Consider the following 7,526-nt stretch of genomic DNA (forward strand, 5'->3'; position numbering starts at 1 on the left):
ATTCGAACCCTTACCGAGATTTTCTCGATCGTAGATCGAGAAATTACGGTTGAATTAGCTCAATCTACTAGCGACAAATTACGACTAACGACAAATTACGACTTGCCATCGACAAATTACTATTGAGAAATTTCGATCGTGAGTCTAGTAATTACGATCGAATGCAATAATCACCAGGAATATGTTTTATAATTTTATGATTTTTAACGCTAAGGTCAAGCCATTTTTTCAAACATTAAGCGTTATAAATTATTGGATTGCAGAAAAACTGTATTGTCAGGAAAACATTTCTTTCTGAAAAAATAGCATTCACGAAAATTTCACTCTAAAAATAACCCGAAGTAACAAAAAAAAAAGAAATTTTAAAATGCAAATCAGGGGAAATATACCCTTTCTAATCAAACACCTATCTTCGTCATATGGAGAGTTTGATGCTCGATTAAAGCTCCAAAAATACTATTTAGGCTGTAAACTTACCAGCATCAGCACCGCCTCGAGTAAATGTATGCCACTTACTGGCCAAATAGATCAAATTTAATGCACTTTCGATCATAATTTCTATTTTGCGAGACCATTTCTCATCATTTTGGTGGCACACACATTCACACGCAAGATCAGAGGTTAACTGCTTAACGAAAGTCGCCATCAATATCTTTTCACTTGCGCTAACGATTTCAAAGCGCTTAAGATATAAAATTGCTTCCAACTACCGGCAACATGTTCTTTTGACCGATACTTAGTCACTCACTTGAAAAATAATCCCGAAACATGTAAATAATTAGCAAGCGCCATCAAAAAAACAAACGCGCATAGTCTTTTGACGTTTCAATTTTGACCATCCATTCCAATCGAAGGCTGAAGAAAACTGAGCGAGAAGCGAAGGCAAATAAAGAACAAAGGGTGGCCACCAACACCACCAGCAGCGCTTGTGGTGTTGCCAGGAAACTTTCTCTATAAATGCTACTTTTCGTGAGTGTTCGCTCAAAATTTCATCAATTTTGGCAGCACGAAGCAGACCCAAACGAGCGTTGGGAGAAAAAAAGAACTAAGCTGAAAATACAAAAATGGGCGTGACCCAATGCACACGACTGATTAGAATGCGTTTTTGAAATATTTTTTTAAAATGCTTGTAAAAGAAATAGCATAACTTTTAATAAAAGTGAAAATAAACAGAAATGTTCTCAAAAAGTTGCTCAACTCGTTGGTGTACTTGGTTTTACTGAATTTCAAGGAACACTCCAGATTATCCAACATCATTCAAACAAGACCGCTTATTAGGCTTAAAATGGGTTTATTTCCCCTATTTGTATAAATAAAAATTACCCTTCTGAGTTTTTTAAGATTCGAAAAGTACATCAATTTTTTTTCAAAATGATTACGGACAAGTAACGAAAAATGGCTGAATTTATGAAAACATTTTTGTATTTTTTTCTTCGATGAAAAATATGTTTTTTTCGGAATTCTGAGTACCGTCATCAGGAGTGACATTGAGCCTGGGGTTGAGATTGGGTCATAAAAAAATGTCCAAATCTTACTCCCTGACCCAATGTCACCCCTGCACGGAGAGACCGGCCAGGGCAAATCTAAGAAAATCTTGGTTAATTTAACTAAAAGTATGGGTTAATTTTTTACACAGCTTTTTTTCAACAATCGATTGTTGATTTTGTTAACCCAAAATTGCTGACCACCAGTAACTAAAATTAACTAAAAAAATAGTTGGAATTGCCATTTTCGTTGGCTAAATGGCCGAAAAAAATTCTAGCAGTCGACTGCTAGAATATTTTTTTCAGAAAATTAACTAATTTTTTTTTGTTTTAAGCTGAAATATTGTGGAATATTCTGTAAAAAACAGGCTGGGCCATACTTTTCAACTATTTTTCAACAATTTTTTTCGTTTTATTAACTGAAATATTTTTGCATGCTGCAAATTATTAGTGAATTATAACAAAACATTTCTTAATTAAACATAATTTATGTTAGTGTCGATATATATTTTCTTTAATTATCTAACGATACAGGCCGGGCTGAATTTCTAGCTATAATTTTAACTAATGTCTTACTTAAATACAGAAAAACATTCGTGCATGTAGTCAATAATTAGCTATTGTTAGCAATATTTTTATTGAATTTGCAGTAAATTTTATAATAATGCCTCACAAATTAATGCTGGGTGTTTTTATATTCGCATTTATTCTGCCTAAAATTTTAACTTTTTGTACTAATTTGTTTTTTTTTTGCATGAAGTTATTAAATTACTGTTAAAAAGCATCAAAACAAAACTTTTTATTATCTGTTATTATAAAACATGTAAAGTTTGATTAAAGTTTGAAAAAAATACGTTGCATAAATCTAAAAAAAATAATAATAAAACATATTACAAATTTTGTTAAACATATTTATAAAAGATGTTTAATTTCTCGTGAATTCCTTGAAGATATTTCACCAAGTAAGTTATTATGTTGTATAAAATTAAGTGTTGTATTCACTTACCATCACTGTGCAATCATCCGATAAGTCATCATCATCTACAACGGTCTCAGGTTTAGTTATTTTTCACACAGAATTTACACCAAAACGAACCATTTGCTGCAAATAGACAAATAAAATTTATTAGTAATTTGATACAAAATCCTTAATTTTGTCTATAAACTGAAAAAAAGGATCGTAAATAAATGTAATTATAATGAGGAAAGAAGAAATATCGATAATGCTACGTTTCCTGAAAACAATATTTTGAGTTTTACTTACCAGTTTATTTAGCAGTCTTCTATTAACAGCATTTTTAAAATATTTCTATCTTCTTTTGTATATCTTTTATAAATTTTATTTTTTAGACATTTCCCATCATCTCATTTTTATTTTGATATTATGTGTACTCATTTCCATATATTTTATGGTTGATGATTCTGAAAAAAAATGGTTCATTAAAATTGTATCCATCGTAAGCACGAAGGTTTTTGATTATTCAGTTTTCTAATTAAAATCACAACAGATAAATTGTTATGTAAAAATAAATCCATACTTACTTAGATTAACGAACCTTTTGTTAAATTTGCCCGTGCAAGTATTGTCGTGCAAGAGTTCGCCCGCCTCTTCCTTTTACTACCCTTCCCTTTCCTTAAAACATTGTCATGAAGTCCCCTCGCATCAGAGGTCCTCATTGCGAATGTCCTCGTCTTGTTCTTCATAGTTTATCACCTGCAAAGAAATCATCAACAAACTTACTCACCAATTGCACCTCCACAGTTGCAACAGTGTTCACTTCGATTTGCACTTCAACATTAGCCAAATAGTGTGATTTTCACCTTTCACATTCTCTCACTTCACAATTAACAACACAAACTCAACAAATCGACCGCTCTTGTTCGAATCCTGACTTCAAATGACAAACGTAAACAAACCCAAGTTCATCTTTTAAATAATCAACCAATTGATATTTACATTTAACCAAAAAAAATCTTGATTTTTCTAAAACCAAAGCTAACAGTCGAGCACGTTCATTCGAGTTCGGGAAATCTGTTAGCTTTTTGCCTTTAGCATTTTCAACAAACAGGTTATTAAATTATTACTGAATTTTGGTTGATTCAACTGAAAATTGGCCGTAACAAGTACGTTTTTGTGAAATTTACGAAAGTAAAATCAACAATTTTAATTGTTAAAATTTCTGGGCACAGTCTCTCCGTGTGATGACGGTACATCATCAAATCGGATGTTCATTTTTAAATACTTTCCCTTTGACACCAAATGTCCAAACCATCACCATTTCAAGCTGCAAATGACTGCAAAAACACGCCTTTTTCCCATGTTCAAAAATGGAAGGGGTCGTATCGCCCCTCCGCCACGAGATATCGAAAAATGAAGCTCGGACAAAAATTACCCCGTAGAACAAAGTTTCACGCAAATCGAAGAGGGGTCGGGTCACAACTGCTGTGTGAGTTGACGGATACAATTTGATTGAGCTATCTTAGCACACGCTGCAAGTACGACAACTTGCCCAAGGGAGTCAGAGGACGATTTGTCACACGTGCATGGTCGGCTACTGCTGTACATGTTTGATAGTAACTCGGGAATCCGGCAACTGAATTCAACTAAACTTCGGGACAATGCACAGAACGGTCAGCCAACCAAAAACGTGTGAAAACTCGTTTTTATTAAAACAAGCGATTGCCCCGGAATATTACGATTAAGGCGATCAATAATTATCAATCATTATTTCCGGATCGGTTTATGATTTCGAAATTTTAATGCGATCATTATTTTCGGAAAATATACCTTCACTTTATCATTATTTGGAAAGGGATCAATTTTCCGACACTTCGAGCAACGACTATTTTTAGTATTTTAGTATTTAGGCCGATGCAAATATTTTTCAAAGTTTTTGTCCCTCTTCTCTGGCTGGGGTCGAGGGGGAAGAGGGTCAAAAATTAAAAAAAATATAAATATTGAAAGAACAAGTCATAGTTTCAACATTTGCATTGAAAAAGTTTTTTAAAATGCATTTTACACTAGTTCAGTTGTTTTCCAAACATTAGTTTTCAAAAAATGTAAGGTTTGACAAAAACAAAAATTTATGCGAAAAAAAATTGCGATAATAAACATCGAAAATTTTCAAAAATTCAAAAGATTTTTAAATCAACCCAAATATGTTAAAAATGATGCTAATCGCTGGGGAATGCATTTTAAATTGATTTCAGCTGATTGTCGTTTCAATTTCCATTGAAATTTTGAAGTTATTTGAAAAAATATGTTTTTTGCCCCCTGATTTTTCGGGCCAACTCTAAAGGGGGAGGGGGGGGAGGGGGGTTTGGGGGAAGACCAGCCTTATTATCTTAACAAAAAGTGGTCTTCGTGGACCAAGGGGCAGGAAATGCAATTTGCTTTTTCCTCAGATTCCACCCAAATATTGGCACATTGTGTGTGGGTGGTGTGGAAAATCGTTGATTGAGGTTTATCGCATTGATTGCATCGTTTACTACAGTTTTTTTTTGTGTGAACACGTGTACTGACTGGAGTAAAAATTAACACCGCACGGAAAGAAGGTTTATCGTGAATCTTACTAATTTTCGGTTAAAAACCCTAAAAAAATTGGTTGTTTTTCCAACCACGATTTTTTTTAGCTGGAAATCCTAAAAAAAATTCCTGGATTTGACAGCTGGATCCAGGTCCTAAAAATGATAAATCCAGCTAAATTTCTAGTAAATTTTACTAATTTGCAAGCTGGAAAAATGCTGTCAGTCTCAAAAGCTGTATGTTTTGAGAAGATCTGTTAGCTATTTTAGCTAGATTTTATGGTATTCTAGGAAGTTTTATAGTTAGCCCAGCGAGTTTTTAGGCTGTTTCAACTAGTTTTTTTGGAATCATTCTCAAAATTTTCCATTGATGGCTGCGAAGCCAGGTATTTTCACACATCTTTTTAGCTAGTTTAGCTAATTTTGCCACTATTCTTGGTAGGTGTTTTGGTTGGAATAGCTAATTTTTCCACAATTTCTACAAGTTTTCTTTCAAAAGCCTTCGTTGCTGCCTGCAAAGCACGCATTATTCATCCAGCCTTTTGGCTGATTTAGCTCGTTTCTTTTTTGTTCTAGCTTCGTTTTTCGGTAAGTTCAGCTAATTTTTCGACTGTTTTAACTGGTAATTTCGAAATCATTTTAAAAATCCCTTGCTGCCTGTAAAGTTGTTTTTTAATTTTCAAAAACACTTTTTGCTGGTGTAGCATGATTTTCCGCTATTCTTGGTAAGTTTTTTGGTAGAGTAAGTTCTTTGGATGTTTCAATAGTTTCCAGGCTTTTTAAACTACGTTATAGTTGATCATCCTAATAGTATGGCTTTGTTGCGATATTCTATTGACAAATAAAAAAAAATTAATTCAGTAATACAAAAATACAAAAATACAAAAATACAAAAATACAAAAATACAAAAATACAAAAATACAAAAATACAAAAATACAAAAATACAAAAATACAAAAATACAAAAATACAAAAATACAAAAATACAAAAATACAAAAATACAAAAATACAAAAATACAAAAATACAAAAATACAAAAATACAAAAATACAAAAATACAAAAATACAAAAATACAAAACTACAAAAATACAAAAATACAAAAATACAAAACTACAAAAATACAAAAATATAAAAATACAAAAATACAAAAATACAAAAATACAAAAATACAAAAATACAAAAATACAAAAATACAAAAATACAAAAATACAAAAATACAAAAATACAAAAATACAAAAATACAAAAATACAAAAATACAAAAATACAAAAATACAAAAATACAAAAATACAAAAATACAAAAATACAAAAATACAAAAATACAAAAATACAAAAATACAAAAATACAAAAATACAAAAATACAAAAATACAAAAATACAAAAATACAAAAATACAAAAATACAAAAATACAAAAATACAAAAATACAAAAATACAAAAATACAAAAATACAAAAATACAAAAATACAAAAATACAAAAATACAAAAATACAAAAATACAAAAATACAAAAATACAAAAATACAAAAATACAAAAATACAAAAATACAAAAATACAAAAATACAAAAATACAAAAATACAAAAATACAAAAATACAAAAATACAAAAATACAAAAATACAAAAATACAAAAATACAAAAATACAAAAATACAAAAATACAAAAATACAAAAATACAAAAATACAAAAATACAAAAATACAAAAATACAAAAATACAAAAATACAAAAATACAAAAATACAAAAATACAAAAATACAAAAATACAAAAATACAAAAATACAAAAATACAAAAATACAAAAATACAAAAATACAAAAATACAAAAATACAAAAATACAAAAATACAAAAATACAAAAATACAAAAATACAAAAATACAAAAATACAAAAATACAAAAATACAAAAATACAAAAATACAAAAATACAAAAATACAAAAATACAAAAATACAAAAATACAAAAATACAAAAATACAAAATACAAAAATACAAAAATACAAAAATACAAAAATACAAAAATACAAAAATACAAAAATACAAAAATACAAAAATACAAAAATACAAAAATACAAAAATACAAAAATACAAAAATACAAAAATACAAAAATACAAAAATACAAAAATACAAAAATACAAAAATACAAAAATACAAAAATACAAAAATACAAAAATACAAAAATACAAAAATACAAAAATACAAAAATACAAAAATACAAAAATACAAAAATACAAAAATACAAAAATACAAAAATACAAAAATACAAAAATACAAAAATACAAAAATACAAAAATACAAAAATACAAAATACAAAAATACAAAAATACAAAAATACAAAAATACAAAAATACAAAAATACAAAAATACAAAAATACAAAAATACAAAAATACAAAAATACAAAAATACAAAAATACAAAAATACAAAAATACAAAAATACAAAAATACAAAAATACAAAAATACAAAAATACAAAAATACAAAAATACAAAAATACAAAATACAAAAATACAAAAATACAAAAA

The sequence above is a fragment of the Culex pipiens genome, chromosome 2, assembly GCF_016801865.2.
Source record: "Culex pipiens pallens isolate TS chromosome 2, TS_CPP_V2, whole genome shotgun sequence".
Taxonomy (NCBI): Eukaryota; Metazoa; Arthropoda; class Insecta; order Diptera; family Culicidae; genus Culex; species Culex pipiens.